Source organism: Panthera pardus, unplaced genomic scaffold, assembly GCF_024362965.1.
Source record: "Panthera pardus isolate Hobbes unplaced genomic scaffold, ASM2436296v1 HiC_scaffold_6, whole genome shotgun sequence".
Taxonomy (NCBI): Eukaryota; Metazoa; Chordata; class Mammalia; order Carnivora; family Felidae; genus Panthera; species Panthera pardus.
The window spans coordinates 61,817,395-61,833,835 of record NW_026526991.1 but is presented as its reverse complement, the minus strand read 5'-3'; the positions used below and the strand labels follow the sequence as shown (position 1 = coordinate 61,833,835).

The following is a 16,441-nucleotide window of genomic DNA, read 5'->3' as shown; positions in this document are numbered from 1 at the left end:
TGCCTCCCTCTCTCTCTGCCCCAACCCACTTGCATTCTGTCTCTGTCTCTCTCAAAAATAAATAAACATTAAAAAAAAAGTAAAAAAAAAAATCCTGTTTACATCTTTTTAATTCCCAATCTGCTGCATCAATTGCTACATATAGAGAATGTGTTGCTTATTTCTATTTGATACTTAAAACAAATCTCACACATGAGAGAGGTCAAACTGATGCCTTCTCAAAAACAAAACCAACACATTTCTATAGTATAAACAGACTGAGACAAAGGTGAAATCTTGAATAATAATGCTGCCATTCACTAGAATGTAACTCACGGCCCATTTGTAACTGTACAACTTGACAAGTAGATCACTTGTCTGGGCACGACACTCAAGTCTGCTGTCTTCTCCATGATCTATTCCTCAGGATGAAACTCAAGCATTTTATAGAACTAGCCAACAAATGAAAGGCAAAGCATACATATATTGAGAGATACTTCCAAGGGGAAGTGAGATGCTTTCAGAGGAGATCGTAGAACAGGAAAACAAAGATGCTGAAAAAGGCTATCCTAGAGGCCAAGTCTGCAGAGAAAAAGGCTCATGTACTAGACTCACCAGAATGCATAAATGATAAAAATTACTATTTATTCAAAAGACAGAAAGTTATCTGAATGCTAGGAGAGAAGTGAAGAAAATCCAAGGTTCAGACACTGATTTTTATTAACTGGGATAATTTCATAAAATCTGTTACATAGTTTTGACAGAACCAGAAGTATATCCTAAAATGGTCAATGTGCAAATAAGAAAACTGATTCCCTATGTGTACACACACACAGGTATATCTACACACAGGTATATCTATCCTTTTTTCTTCTGTTTCAACAGAATGAGGATGGAATCTGTCACCGAGGACTACAAAGTCAGTTCTCTGGACCCAGGTGTAATATGATTATTTCTTTTTTTTAAAAAATTTTTTTTCAACGTTTTTTATTTTATTTTTGGGACAGAGAGAGACAGAGCATGAACGGGGGAGGGGCAGAGAGAGAGGGAGACACAGAATCGGAAACAGGCTCCAGGCTCCGAGCCATCAGCACAGAGCCTGACGCGGGGCTCGAACTCACGGACCGCGAGATCGTGACCTGGCTGAAGTCGGACGCTTAACCGACTGCGCCACCCAGGCGCCCCTGATTATTTCTTTAGTAACCAATTGCTGTTCATAAAATGGCCCAATTTTTGTAAGGAATAAAGGCCATATATGAACACACCCAAGGCCCTGTTCTTAGTTCCTAATAACAAAAAGCAGATACTACTAAGTATATAAAATGAGAAGAACATATTAATATCAAAAAAACATTAATATTAAAGATTCATGAAAATCTAGAAAGGGTTCAGACTAGCTATCATTCATTCATTCAAAATGTATTACTTAGGAACTACTAAGTGCCAGGCAAAGTGGACATAAAAAGACAGAGGCACCTGGGTGGGTCAGTCAGTTGAGCACCCAACTTTGGCCCTGGTCCTGATCTCGCAGATGGTGTGTTCACACCCCACATTGGGCTGACTGCTGTCAGCACAGAGCCCACTTCGGATCCTCTATGCCCCTCTCTCTGCCCCTCCTCTGTTTGCACTCTCTCTCTCTCTCTGTCTCTCAAAAATAAATACACATTTTTTTTGAAAAAGACAATAATCCTTTGCAAAAAAAAAAAAAGAAGAAGAAGAAAGAAAAGAATCTTTCACTCATCTGTGTCAAAGAAAAACTACAGCCGAACAGTAGTTAAAGCAGTAAAAAACAGATTTTATTCAGAACTATTGTAATAGGGGGAAAGAGACCTCAGTGCAGAACTGGGCTCTGTTCTAAATACATCATGGACAAGTGGAAATTTACAGCCAACGACCACAGTAGGGGTTAATGGATAGAAAATTACTAAAAGGAAATATCAGGACAAAGGGGGATTCTGGCTAAACCGACCTAATAAGATTTTTTTTTAACGTTAATTTATTTTTGAGAGAGTGGGGGAGGGGCAGAGAGGGGGCCAGGGGATATGAAGTGGGCTTTGTGATGACAGCAAAGAGCCCGATGTGGGGCTCAAACTCATGAACCAGTGAGATCATGACCTGAGCCGAAGTCGGATGCTTAACCAACTGAATCACCTAGGCATCCCCAAATTCTTGCTAAAGATGGGCTAGAATGATCACATATAACCTGGGGGATTGAGAAAGATGGAAAACCTGATCAGATGTGAGGGTAATCAGATATCGAAGGCGGGGGGGGGGGGGTGGTTCTTGCTAAAACTGTATCTTACAAGAAAGTACACAGGTAGGCCTACAAGAAGTTTCTCGAACCTAACTAAAATTTGGTCAAAGAATCTTTGTCAACTGGCATAAGAGATGCCACGTAAGTGGTAAGAATGATGGCTTAATTTAAAGTTCAATTAGTCAGATTGATCAGTATGTATATTAAATCCCTTGCTATTTCTCTTATTCTTTGTGGTCATTTGTCAAGTTCCTTTGCTAGCCAATTCCAGAGTATAGACAAGAGCACACAAAAGAGGGATTAAAACTCTTGGTAAAAGGGGCACCTGGGTGGCCCAGTCGGTTAACCGTCCAACTCTTGATTTCAGCTCAGGTCGGCTCAAGTCATGATCTCATGGTCTGTGAGACTGAGCCCCGTGTTGGGCTCTGTGCTGACAGCTCGGAGCCTTCGTGGGATTCTGTTTCTTCCTCTCTCTCTGCCCTTCTCCCACTTGCGTGTGCACTCTCTCTCTAAATAAACATTAAAAAAAAAATAAAGACTAAAGTCTAATGACATATTTTAAGTATATACTTTACAGCTACTTTGTGCCTAAGGTACTTGATGTGACTTAGTACAACCAACTAACTCTATGCTTTCCTTATCATCCAAATAACATAGAGGAGGCTCCATAGTTTTTGGTTAGAACTTTAAGAAATTGGGAGAAGGAAGCTATTTGTCAAATTAACCCTTCACTGGCCCTTGAAAACAAAACCTAGGCCAGAGCTGTTAAGATATATTTTCAAGTATAAAAGAATGCAGTAGAAAGGGCATCTTCATATAAGACTTTTGGGAGTACATACTTGAACAATCGTTCTGGAAAGCCATCTGGCAATATTTATATTAAGTGTCTTAAAATGTTTTATATTCTTTGAACAAATCATTCTTTCAGGACTTTATTCTGAGGTTAAAGTCCAAAACATGGATCACTTATGTATTAAAATGTTCATCATAGTTCTATTTGTAACAACAAAAAAGGAACGGAAATTAAACATTTAAGAAGAATGGATAAATATAAATTAAGATATTGCCTTACAATAGACTATATTTAAGTTGTTAAGAATAACGTTTCTGAAAGCTATCTAATGACATGAGAAAATGCTATACATTCTGTGGGGGGAAAAAAGCAGGCTATCAAATTGCATATGTGGGGCACCTGGGTGGCTCAGTCAGTTGGGGGCCCGACTCATGCTCAGGGCATGCTGCATCGGGCTCTCTGCTGTCAGCAAGGAGCCTTCTTCTGCCCCTCTGTACCCCTCCCCAGCTTATGCTCGCTCCCTCTCTCTCTCTCAAAAAGAAAATAAACATTTTAATTTAATTTTTAAAAAAAATTTTAATAAAAATAAATAAGATTGCATATGCACCATAATTCCAAATCTACAAAAAAAGAAAACAAAATAGGGACAATGCCTGGCTGGCTCAGTCAATAGAACAAGTGACTCTGAGACTCTTGATCTTGGGTTCATGAGTTCAAGCCCTACATTGGGTGTAGAGCCTACTGAAAAAAAAAAAGCAAAAAAAAAAAAAATAATAATAATAAGCATAAAAAAGATAAGGGAATTAGCATCAAATGTTAATAATGATTATCTCTGGGTAATGGTATTCCAGGTGATTTTGTCTTCTTCTTTGTACCTTCAGAATTTTCCAAAGTCTACAATGATCACAGATTGCTTTTAATAAAAATACAGAATATGATGTAAGCTAATAAAAAAAAAAATGCTGATCTGCATGACTGAAAAAAAACAAAACATGTCTAATGAGTTTCAAAAAGGCCCACATCTGCTAGACTATTCCAAAGCACTAAACAGCATACTTACAAATCATATAAGGTTGTTCGTTCTCTACTACAAAGCAACAGAACCAACTGACAAATTAACAAGTTCAAAATGGACTACCAAAAAATCTTTCTAAAATTATAAACTAACAGCTCATATAGAAATAGACACAGTGGAAATTTAAACATAACGATACACAGGGTAATCAAGCAGTTCAAGATAGTTCCTCCTTTGTTACCTTCAAGGACTCATTTTCAGAATCCTATGAATGCTCCCTAACAACTAGTATTACTTATATTAAACATTCAGAAATGGCCCCATCCATTCATCATAAAGAGAATAAAGAGCTGAAACCAAGCTTAGCAGGTACTGAATGCCTTTCAGCTCAGCTATAAACAAGCTAAAAAGTTTAGACAGGCACCCAAACAGAGCTCTATGGGCTCCATTTCCTTATGATATTAAAAAGAAAGAAATTATATACAAACAGTTCTCCTCCAAGAACATAACTTTGGATACTAAGTTTCTGACTCTAAGATAATTTAACTGCCGCCAAGCAAAGAGTACAAACACCAAAGATCTCTACCACAGCAGTCTCAACATTTGATTCTCCATAGGATACTTGGTGCTACTGTGATTTGCATTACATCTAGAAAAATGATTTAAGGAAAAAATGCCAATAAACATATGAACTGTGAGACTATAATACATGTTATGTGAATCTCAGAAAACAAAGACTCAAGTTTTACTAGGCAGATTATTTAGGAATTGAAATTTCTGTTCATAAATTCTGAGTTTGTTTTCCACTGTGTTATTTAGCATAAAAACAGTTTAGCATATATTATTTCACTAGTACGTAAACTAACTGCCCCAAAAGGACAATATAGAAAGCACATACATCATTACAATCTTAAACTAACTTGCCTTACTGTTTTATATCTGGGTAAAAACACAAAGCGTAAAGCACTTTGCTAACTAACAGACTGGAAAACAGAGGTACAGAGTTATAAAAAAATGGGCAAAAGATGAGTCAAGAGGTTGAGGTTGGCCTGAATCCTAGTTACCTATTCTCACACACCTGAAAGAAGATATAAAAATTGACAGCACATCTTTTTAGGACTCCTGAAAATTATATGACAACTTGTATATTATATAACTACTTCCAACTGAATTGTGTCTTTCCAAAAGTTTACACACAGTAGGTGTTTCTTACATGTTTATTATATAAATGAATGTCCAGAAATATGAATTTGAGGGATTATAAGTTCTTGGAGCATTGTTTTTGTCTAGGGAAATTAAATAATGTTATAGTTTTAACATTAAGTATATTTTATTATAAACTTTTTCAATTTACAATCCAGTTCTAGTATATGTCAAGGATTGGCAAACTTCAGTCTGTGGGCCAAAGCCAGCCTGCCACCTGTTTTTGTATGGCCCACAAGCTAAGAATGGTTTTTACATTTTTAAATGGTTGAAAAAAGCCATAAAAAGAGTATTTCAGAACACATAAAAATTATATGAAGTTTGGGGTACCAGAGTGGCTCAGTTGGTTAAACGTTTGACTTTAGCTCAGTTCATGATCTCACGGTTTGTGGGTTCGAGCCCCACACTGGGCTCTGTGCTGACAGCTCAGAGCCTGGGAGCCTGCTTCAGGTTGTATGTCTCCCTCTCTCTGCCCCTCCCCTAATTGTGCTCTGTCTCTCTTTGTCTCTCAAAAATAAACATTAAAATAATCATCATAATTAAACGATACATGACGTTCAAATTTTAGTGTCCATAAAAAAAAGTTTGAAGGGCAAACAACCAAGCTTATCCTTTGCATGTTGTCTATGGCTACTTTCATGCTACAATGGCAGAGTTGAGTACTTACAACACAGACCTCACGCCTGCAGAGCCTAACATATTTACTCTCTGGTCTTAGTTTGCAAACTCTTGATATTCATAAATAACTATTATTAATTAAAGTACATGCTTAATTAGGAGATCCCAATTATAAGAAATGTCAGAGTATATGTGTTAATTAATAAGAACTTTTATAATGTGACTATTTAACCAATTCCTTTTTATTTGACTACAAATTTTAGAAATTACGTTTTCTTTCTTTTTTTTTTTTTTTTTTTTTTTTTTTTTAAGTAATCTCTACACCCAACATGGGGCTCAGATTCACAACTCTAAGATCAAGAGTCCTATGCTCTTCTGCTTGAGCCAGCCAGGCACCCCAGAAATTAGGTTTTCTTAAAATAAGATTAATTAATCTAGCTCTATAGTTCTCAATCTTTAGCATATTCACCTGGGCACCTTGAAAAATGCTGATTCCTATGCCTCCTGGATTCTCTTGGCTTTGGGACCCAAGAATCTACACTTAAAAAAACACCCTGGGTAATCCCAATGCAAATGGTCAGTAACCCAGCATTTGAGAGGCACTAAAGTGGTTGGAAAGTTTAGTTCTTCCACATAGTAAATGCGTGTATTTTTCCAGTTTGGTACTATCAGACAGCAGTTCTCAAAGTGGGGTGCAGGGATGCCCACAGATCCCTGAGACCCTTTCAGAGGGCCGTTCAAGTCATAGATGGGTAAACCATCTGTTTAAAGGGCAAGATAGGCTAATTCATTTTAACATAATAAAGTATTAAAAGTTCACAGGTGGTTTTAGATTCTACACAACAGCTAACCTTTAAGAAACTACCACATTTTGGATTCTGGTATAGTATCAAGGAAAGACTATCTACAACTATCTGAAAAGAATCTTTCCTTTTCCTATCAAGTATCAGTGTGAGCCCAGGTTATCCTCATATACTTCAACCAAAACAACATATTGTAACAGACTGGATGCAGAAGCAGATATAAGAATCCAGCTGTTTTCTATTAAGCCAGATGTTAAAGAGATCTGAAGGCCTTCCCCCAAATTTTTTTGACACTATAATACAGTTATTTATGCTATCATTTTAAAGTAATATTTTTTCGCGGTGCCTGGATGACTCAGTTGGTTGAATGCCCAACTCCTGATTTCGGATCAGGTCTTGGTCCCACGGTTATGGGATGGAGCTTCGCACAGGACTCCGTGCTGAGCATGGGGCCTGCTTGGGATTCTCCCTCCTCTCTGCCCCTCCCGCCCTCCACTCTCTCATGCACTCTCTCTCTAAAAATAAATAAATAAAACACATTTAAAAATAAAATAAATATTTTTTCAACTGCTCCATTTTAATTTCTAGTATGTTCAATATCAATAGATATAACCAAGACAAACCAAAGCCCTTTGGAGTCCCCAACAATTGTAGAGTATAAAGGGATAGGTGCTGAGACCAAAAGCAGTTTGAAACCCATTGCTTTAAGAAATACACAAACAGTAGAATACCCTGGACTGATCAAAGAGAAGGTTAAAATTAATTTCTGGATTTCGAGCTCTGACATGCAGGGACAGGTTTCAAAAAAAAAGGAGCCAGCTTAAATAGACCAAATAGTTTTGTAGCAAATGACTGAAAACAGATGGGAGTGAGAATTAGGCTGAATCATAAGTTAGGCAACACATGGCCAAAGCTTAGAACCTATCTGGAAGCAGCTTCATATAGGCAACTACTTGACTAGAATTTTTTTTTTTAAGTCTCTCTAGGCTTTTGGAGGATTCAAGGAACTATTCTGAGCTATCCTCAGAAAAGTTAATAAAGCAAAGACAAAGAAGCAACAACTTGCTAAGCAGGAAGCAGAGTTAGAAATAACTAGAGAACATTATACCTATTTATGTTTGGCTTCAATATGCATTTTAGGAGTTGAAAAATTCCTGGAAAATGGTAAGCTGTCAAAAATCTAATGTTGGGGGCGCCTGGGTGGCTCAGTTGGTTAAGCATCTGACTTCGGCTCAGGTCATGATCTCACAGCTTGTGAGTTCGAGCCCCGCGTCGGGCTCTGTGCTGACAGCTTGGAGCCTGGAGCCTGCTTCGGATTCTGTGTCTCCCTCTCTCTCTCTGCCCCTCCCCCACTCATACTCTGTCTCTCTCAAAAAATAAATAAACATTAAAGAAAATTTTTTTAAATCTAATGTTGTGTTTTGTGTTTTTTCCTACTCATTTTCAGATAAAGTATCATCACTAAAACAATAAACCAACACCAGTCAACCCCAAAACACTAATCTTTTAACTTTTTTAAATGTTTATTTATTTTTGGGAGAGAGAGAGAGAGAGAGAGAGAGAGAGAGTGAGTTCAAGTGGGGTAGGGACAGAGAGAGAAGGAGACACAGAATCTGAAGCAGGCTCCAGGCTCTGAGCTGTCAGTGCAGAGCCTGATGCAGGGCTGGAACCTACGAACCACAACATCATGACCTGAGCCAAAGTCAAACACTTAACTGAGCCACCCAGGCGCCCCAAAATACTAATCTTTAAGGATAAATTTAACATCTTCATGAACTTACTATTTTTTTTTTTATGGACTTAATTTAAACAGACTGCAAACAACAACAAACCTGATAGACTTTAACATTAAACTCCAGTATGAGGTTGGTCCTAGATAAGAAATTGCTACAGTTATCTCATGATGACAATCATGGCAATGGTTAGAAACTGTCCAGGGGGTGGGGGTGGGGGGGTATCTATTTTCTAAGACTGTCCACAGACTGGCAACACAGTGATCTGTTTGGGGTATTCTAATGTTCACTGATTGTCTTTCAACAGTCCCAAACACAGATGTATAAAATATCAACAAACTACTGCTTGCCCATAACTTAAAACAATAAAGAAAATGGTGCTACAGGAGACAAGTTAGTATCAGAAATACCAGAAAAACCATGTTAAATAAAACCAACATGGTGTCACTCAAGTTTGATAAAGCTTAAATAAACATTACTGGCAAGAAACTTGGTGCCAACACAAATCATTTATAGCAGTCATATGTTCTATCCAATAAATCATCCTGTTTTTATAATATAGTCAGGCATATTCCTATTCAAAAAGAATGATTACACTATTTTTTAATGTGAAAAAAATGTAATTTTTCTACCACATTGTAAATTTTAAGCCCCAAATACAGTATGACCAATTTAGCATATAAATCTCCTTTGTCCATTATGTCAGCAAAAAGCACTATACCAGATAAGAAGATATTAATAGGTAATTCTACTCAAAACAAGTTGGATTTTGTGAGAAGGTGGGGCTATGTCAAAACAATGTCCCGCAGAGGCCCAAGCCACAAGCTCACAAAAAGTGACTTTTTAAGCTAAATCATGGCTCTTGTTAGACCTTCATAAATTGACATTTATTAAGGATAAATGCAGTACTGAATAGAAAAGGGAAACCTTTTTTTATTAACTAAACTCTACCTCCAACGTGGAGCTCGAACTCATAACCCCAAGACCAAGAGTCTCATGCTCTACAACTGAGCCAGCCAGGTACCCCCAAAAGAGAAATTCTATACATGCTTGGGTTTCAAATGTATGAGAACATTTAGAATTAAAATCACCAAAAAATGAGAAAAAGCTAACAAAGTGAAGTTGTGAGTCTCTAATGAGTTTTGTTCTCCTACTAAGTGTTCTTATACCCTTCACAATACTAATGTAGTAACTCACAGTTGCCTTAGTTGGGAATCTTTCCTAGGTGTCTGCTTACAAAGCTTTAAAAACTACATAACAAACTGGTCTTTTCATAAAATTTTTCCTGAAATATAACACTCATCCTTCCTCTCTAAGGAAGCCAAGCAGTATACATTTACTTTCAAAACTAAACTGAATCTTCTTCATTGTATACAGGCAGTGGGTATATTATTCAAATCCTTCCCCCACCAAAAAAAGTTTCTAAACAAAAGGATAAACAAGAGAAGGAAAGGAAACAAAATACTATGACTTAAGGAAAGAAAAAAAAAAAAAACATTCTTTCAATACAAAGTGTCCACCAGGGAAATTTTGGAAAGAAAGTATCATGATGAAATATTTAAAGACATGAAATGACCCCAATGCAAAATATTTGTTGTTGTTGACTTTTGTTTTTTGGGTTTTTGTTTTGTTTTGTTTTGTTTTGTTTTCTGGTGTTTTTGCTCAAAGGAGTTATTTCTTGTCATTTATGTTCCTTACTTTTTGTTTAGCCATTCCCACTGGGTCAGTAGAACGATTTCAATTTCATTTTCTTTACACTCTATTTTTCTTCCTGATTCTTCAACAGTAAGTTCTTTGATCTGAGTTTCTATTTATGAATGTGTGGACTGGAAAGGACCTTGAGGGGTCGTCAAGTCCATCCTTCTGCTTTCCAGGAGAATTCGTAACTAAACAATCTCAGATGGATGAGAAGCTATCAAAAGAAGATGCATCCTGTCCCTAATGGCATGCTACTTTATTCTGCACAGACATTTCCATTCACAATTTGCAATTTTCTAAAAGTGAAAGTAAAAATTAAAACCCCAAAAGAGGAAGGTGCTTTAAAAAATGCATTTATCAGCTAAAACTGCTCAAACATAAATTCAACTATCAGGTCTAAAATTAACACACAGGAAAGATGTTGGCTGCCAACATCGTCTTTAGTCCCTAGAGAGATGTCTTCTGATTTCTGGCTTATTGCTAGCACAATTTTACCTACAGCACAGAACATGGCAAACTTAGCCCACCACATCAATAAACTGTAATTATAAATGTCAATTTTTGTGTGTGTGTGTGTGTGTGTGTGTGTGTGTGTGTGTGTGTATGTATTTTCTTACAGGTGGTATAGGTTTTTATTCCAAACAGAAAATGAAAACTTAGGTCTAATTTGGAGGTATCAATATTATGGGGCAGCTACAATATAACTGTTACATGGGCAAAAGTTTAATTTTTTAAAACGTAACTTAAAATGTTGAGGGAATGGGGCGCCTGGGTGGCTCAGTTGGTTAAGCGTCCAACTGACTCTTGATTTCGGTTCAGGTCATGATCTCACAGTCCTGGGACCAAGCCCTACGTTGGACTCAGTGCGGAGTGTGAAGCCTGCTTGGGATTTTCTCTCTCTTTCTTTTTCTCTCTCAAAAATAAATACTTAAAAATAAATAAATGAATAAATGAATAAAATGTTGAGGGAATGACATTTCTTCTTAAAAGTTTCTTTTTTTTTCCTTCCTAAAAGTTTCTAAAACAGAATTTCACCTGATGACAAAAAACATCCAACTATGAAGAAACACTGTTAATCATTCTAGAATTGTTTAAAAAATAAAGAAAAAGTAAAAAAAAAAATAAAGCAGGACCAGCAATGTTCGAAATGGGAGGAAAATTACAGCTAAAAAATAGGGGAATTATTATTTTTTTTAATGTTTATTTATTTTTGAGAGAGAGAGAGATAGAGCATGAGCAGGGGAAGGGAAGAGAGAGAGGGAGACATAGAATTCGAAAAAGGCTCCAGGCTCTGAGGTGCCAGCACAGAGCCTAATGTGGGGCTCGAACCCACGAATGGTGAGATCATGACCCAAGCCGAAGTCAGACGTTCAACCGACTCAGCCACCCAGGTGCCCCCAAAATAGGGGAATTATTAAATAGATGGCTTATGAACAACCGGCAAGTAATCTAGTGATCTATAAACACTAGCGTAACATAGCTAGGTAGCAACTAATGTTTAACTTCATTTCTTTTTTTTTTTTTTTTAATGTTTATTTTTGAGAGATGAGAGAGGGAGAGAACGTGAGCAGGGAGGGGGCAGAGAGAGGGAGACATAGAATCCAAAGCAGGCTCCTGGCTCTGAGCTGTCAGCACAGAGCCCAATGTGGGGCTCGAAATCAAGAACTAAACCCTGAGATCATGACCCGAGCTGAAGTCGGACGCTTAATTGAGCCCAGGAGCCCCTAACTTCATTTCATTTTTTAACAGGTCACTAGCCTAGGAGCTCAGGGATAGGTCAGAGACAATATATTTAGATTTCAACAAGATACCTCTTCATATTTCACAGGAAATGTAGGTTAAGAACATAAAACAGTAGGTGGATTCACAATTGAGTTTTACCCGAAAGGTTGATTAATGGAGTGCTGATTTACACAGCATCACTCCACTCTTACTTATTTTTACCAGTGACCTAAAACAAACACATAGGGGTCATGTTTATGTCTTGCTTATCAAATTTATCTATCAATGATACAAATATGAGAATATGACACGAGGAATGGCCAAGAGGCTAAATAACATTATTAAGCTAAAACAATAAACACAAACTAACAAGATGACAATAACAAGGATAAATGTAAGGTCATCAATTACATGTAAAAAATTACACAAATCAATGCGATCTTAGACTTTAAGAACAGAGGTACCAAGTGCAGCAGAAAAGAGGCCATACTCTCCCTTGTACTATGTATTGATCAGATTATACCTGAGATGTCATTATTTCAGTTCTAGATAAGAAACCCTAAAGATTCAGGCAACCGAGTTGATGAGCAACATGAACTTTATTAAAAATGGTCATTTGAGGAATGGCTGAAATAACTTGGGATATCTATCCCAGTAAGAGAAGCCTCTCTTCATGGGACATAACCGTCCTCAAATATTTGAAGGGCTACCATGTTGACAAATAATTAGGTTTATTTATTGTAGCTGCAAATGGCAGAACTACAGAGCTTCAGCACAATGTAAAGAATGTTCTTTTTTTATTTAAAAAAAATTTTTTTAACGTTTATTTATTTTTGAGACAGAGAGAGACAGAGCATGAACGGGGGAGGGTCAGAGAGAGGGAGACACAGAATCCGAAACAGGCTCCAGGCTCTGAGCTGTCAGCACAGAGCCCGACGCAGGGCTCGAACTCACAGACCACAAGATCATGACGTGAGCCGAAGTCGGCCGCCCAACCGACTGAGCCACCCAGGCGCCCCAAGAAGGTTCTAAAAGTAGACCTCCAATAATGGGATAGGGTATCTGTGAAGTGGGGACCTCTTCCTTATAACATTAGGAAGTGAAAAGACCCAACTACCAGGGATTCCAAATATAATGTATTTTCACATTTCATGAATATATTGATCCCCAAAGAAGCCTGCTGCAGGAAGACAAAATTCAAAAACCGGATGCTTAAAAATTGTTTTCCTTGACATGTTTCTAAATAGGTGGAAGACCTTTTCTCTTTTTTAAAGTTTATTTATTTATTTTTTTAGTATTCTCTCTCTACACCCAACATGGGGCTTGAACTCATGACCCCAAGATCAAAAGTCGCAAGCTACACCGACTGAGCCAGCCAGGTACCCCGATGGAAGACTTTTTCATGAACTCTAAAATCATAATACCATTTTCAGAGAAACCAACAACAAAAGAAATTAATGCTTCTTCTTTCTTAATGAATGCTGCATTTGTTTTTCTCAAAGAAACAACATCTGCATCTTAACTTTAGTACCTTTATCAAGGGATAAGGGACAATTATATGCCAGCCTGCCAACTAGTCTCAAGAAGAGAGCTGTCTTTGTTATGCATGTACAAGGCAATGCTATTTGCTCCACCTAAAACTTCCTTGCAAGGAGAAGACTCCTCCTTATCAGGCGTGGATGAGGCTGCTTGAACACTGACTCCCTCCTACTGAAGCCTAGGAAAAACTCAGTCTTGACATGTACAAAACAGTAACTTGTGAGAACTTCAGAGCAGCTGTGTTCAGGCAGAGCCAGGGACTTTACTTGAGGCAAAGCAGTATAGCTTAAGAGTTGGTTGAAAAAAACAATTTTCATTTTGGAAGCGGGAGAGGAAAGAGAAAGGAGGTACAAGAGCAGTATCCGTGAACATTTAAAAGCAATGGTAAACCAAAATGCTTAAAAATTACAACACCGAAACATCACAGGATGTAACCTTTGATCCACAAGCTTAAAGATGAGGAATATTAGCACTCTCTAGCTTTCTGCTAGGTGTTAACACTAATGAAGGAAAAAAGAATCTTGCATTTAATAGTGCCCAAGTTAAAGCCATCACAAATTCTAGGATGGGAGAATAAAACAAGGGACTTTGCTTCTTCACTGTATATTTTTTTGTGCTGCTGTCAGGCAAACCGCAAAGACGTCTGAATGCCCAACAGAACTGCTGTAAATGTGAAATACCGGAACCCAATTCAGTAATTAATGCCAAAGTGTCAGTAATTAATTAGTCTTAATGTGTTGTAGGGGCAACTTTCTGGCCAGGAGAAAAAGCTTCAAATGGTCCCTGAAAACCGAAGGTTAATACAAAGCAACACACTCCAGTTTCTCTTTATGTAACAGCTTTACCGGCATTTCAGACATTATTTTGCTTCTCAAAAGTAAAAGGAGAAGAGTAGGATGGAAAAGACAAATCTATGCAATAGAGAAGAAGTTATTAATTAATTGGCTGCATTGGTTCAATCCATTATTAAATACACAACTATCAAACAAAGGGCAAAGGCTTGTCCCTTTGCTGTACAGAATTAAGAACTGGTAAGACTACTTAGTATAGCTGCCAAACTTTTCTTTAGCTTCTTTTCTTACAGACATGTTACATTTCGCAATAGTCTCCACTTACCTTACATCCTCCATGTTTAAGTACAAATTGTGTTTGATTTCCTCAACACTTGCCCTAAGATATTATGACATATCTTTAGCTTCTGAGTCTAGACACAAAGGAAGAAACTGAATTTTTTTCACTTTCCTGAAATACATGCCCATCTTATTTATACCATTTAAAATATATAAGCTAATGAAAACTAACTACAACCATCCATTTAACAACTCTTCAAGAATATAAGTGGATATGACATTTAACAAAACAAACTTCAATTTAGTATATTTTTCTGTGCTTACAAGAACTGGAAAGACCGATGTCTTTATAAGAATTACTTTACTTATACTACTGCAAAGTTTTTAAACATAAGAATCAAGCGAGCTTGCCCAGAAAGCTCTGCAGACCCCCACAACCCTACACTTACTAGGACACAACCGTCGGAGATACTAAAATACTCCTCTATTAAGTAGAAAACAAACTTTTAAAGTTAGGAAAGTAGCAACGCGGAAATCTGGGTAGGAGGTGCCCTGGGTAGTAAACACCCCAGTCAGAGAACATAACAAGCAATTCAGAGCAACATATGACTCCCAATGGGGCTCCAACTTGGGCTGCTTAAGTCCCAAGCCCCCATCCCTGAGTTTAGGAAGATATGAGTGTAGGAAAAGGAAGAGAGAGAGAAAGGAAATCACAATAGAAGTGATGAAATTGTTCTATTTTTCTCCTCCTGTACCCCTATCCCACTATTCTTGCAAGCTGGTCACCAGACTAGGTGCCCTATACACCAAAAGCCCCGAATCAATATCCTAGGCTGCTTCTGTTACCTAGGCTAAAAACGTTATCTATCAGCTGTCTCGTTTCCAAACACCACCTCCTTTACCCCCTCTGAATTCCTACACCCTTCTCAAAACCGATGCTTTTTGACTACTAAGTCCACCCCTATTAACTTCCTAAACTCATTCACTGAATCTTCTCCAAATTCAGACTTTCTCTCTGAAATCCTGTCCCTATGCTTTTTCATAATGCTGTCGAAATGCCAGGACTCCCATTTCCAATGATTTACTCCTACCTATCTTTCCAACCAAACCCAGTGCCATGTTTTCACCTACTCTCCCTATCTCCTGCCTATTACCCCTGGCTCTTCCAATGCCAAGCTCCTAACACCACTCTTTGATAAGCCTGGGTCTTCAACCAATTTAGTACCCTTCCCCTTCCTCCCGTTCCACTCCATCCCCTGATCCTCCCATTAGGCTCTACCAGACTTCCATTCCCTCAGGATTCAACTCCCCTCTCCTTGCCACGCCCTGTGCCCCCCGGGGCTACTTACCCCAAGTTCTCCCCACACTTCAGGCCTCTGGCCCCGCCTTCCCCCCCAAAGGAAGGAGGCGGTAGGAGGGAGAGAAGAGGGGCGGCACTCCGCAAGGTAAGGACGATCTCTCATTAGTGTTCATCGCCGCCAATCGTAGCTTCCTTCTCTTTTATTGGTCGGCGTTAGCCCATGCCCCACCCACTTCCTCAGACTGGGCCCGGCCACCGCCTCAGCGCCCCCGTCCAACACAGACTGGGAGGGGAGACCCCGGCCTGGGACACTGGGACTGGCCAGAGTTGAAAGGGAGACTCTGCCAGATCATGGACTAGTTAATGTTAAAAGAACTCACCCGCTGGTAGCTCCGTCGCCTCCCGCCCGCCCGCGTTCGGTCCCACAATCTGTCTCCAGCTCCTTCTTTCCCCCCTCAGCGGAGCAGATACTTTCTTCTCGTCCGGCCAGGGGCTCTCACCTCTCGCGAGATGTGGGGGGTGCTGGGGGAGGAAGGGCGAGATCCGTAGGACCTAAGTTGGAAAGGGGCCGAAAGGCGGGGCTCCGGAAAAAAGAAGGGGCCAGGCTTTCGGTGGGTCGGGCTCGACTGGGGAGAGAGGCTGAGCGAATTCGGTACACACAGGTTACACGTGTTTGGCTGTGGAATATAGGGGTAAAACGAAAGGGAAAGGGAA

The 16,441-nt window shown here is 38.8% G+C and overlaps 1 protein-coding gene across 5 annotated transcripts in view; it reads right to left on the bottom strand.

Moving 5' to 3' along the window:
- LOC109249202 (cyclic AMP-dependent transcription factor ATF-7) overlaps window positions 1-16,237 on the bottom strand; it is a 90,830-nt gene extending 74,593 nt beyond the window's left edge. For 3 of the 5 annotated variants that reach the window (XM_053895660.1, XM_019419526.2, XM_053895664.1), the window contains exon 1: window positions 16,108-16,237. The gene's annotated coding sequence lies outside the window, so the exon portion shown is untranslated. Of the gene's footprint in view, window positions 1-14,473; window positions 15,658-15,776; window positions 15,877-16,107 lie in introns of those variants that run through there. The other 2 variants (XM_053895662.1, XM_053895661.1) reach the window with 2 other exon arrangements.
- Window positions 16,238-16,441: the final 204 nt, after the last annotated feature.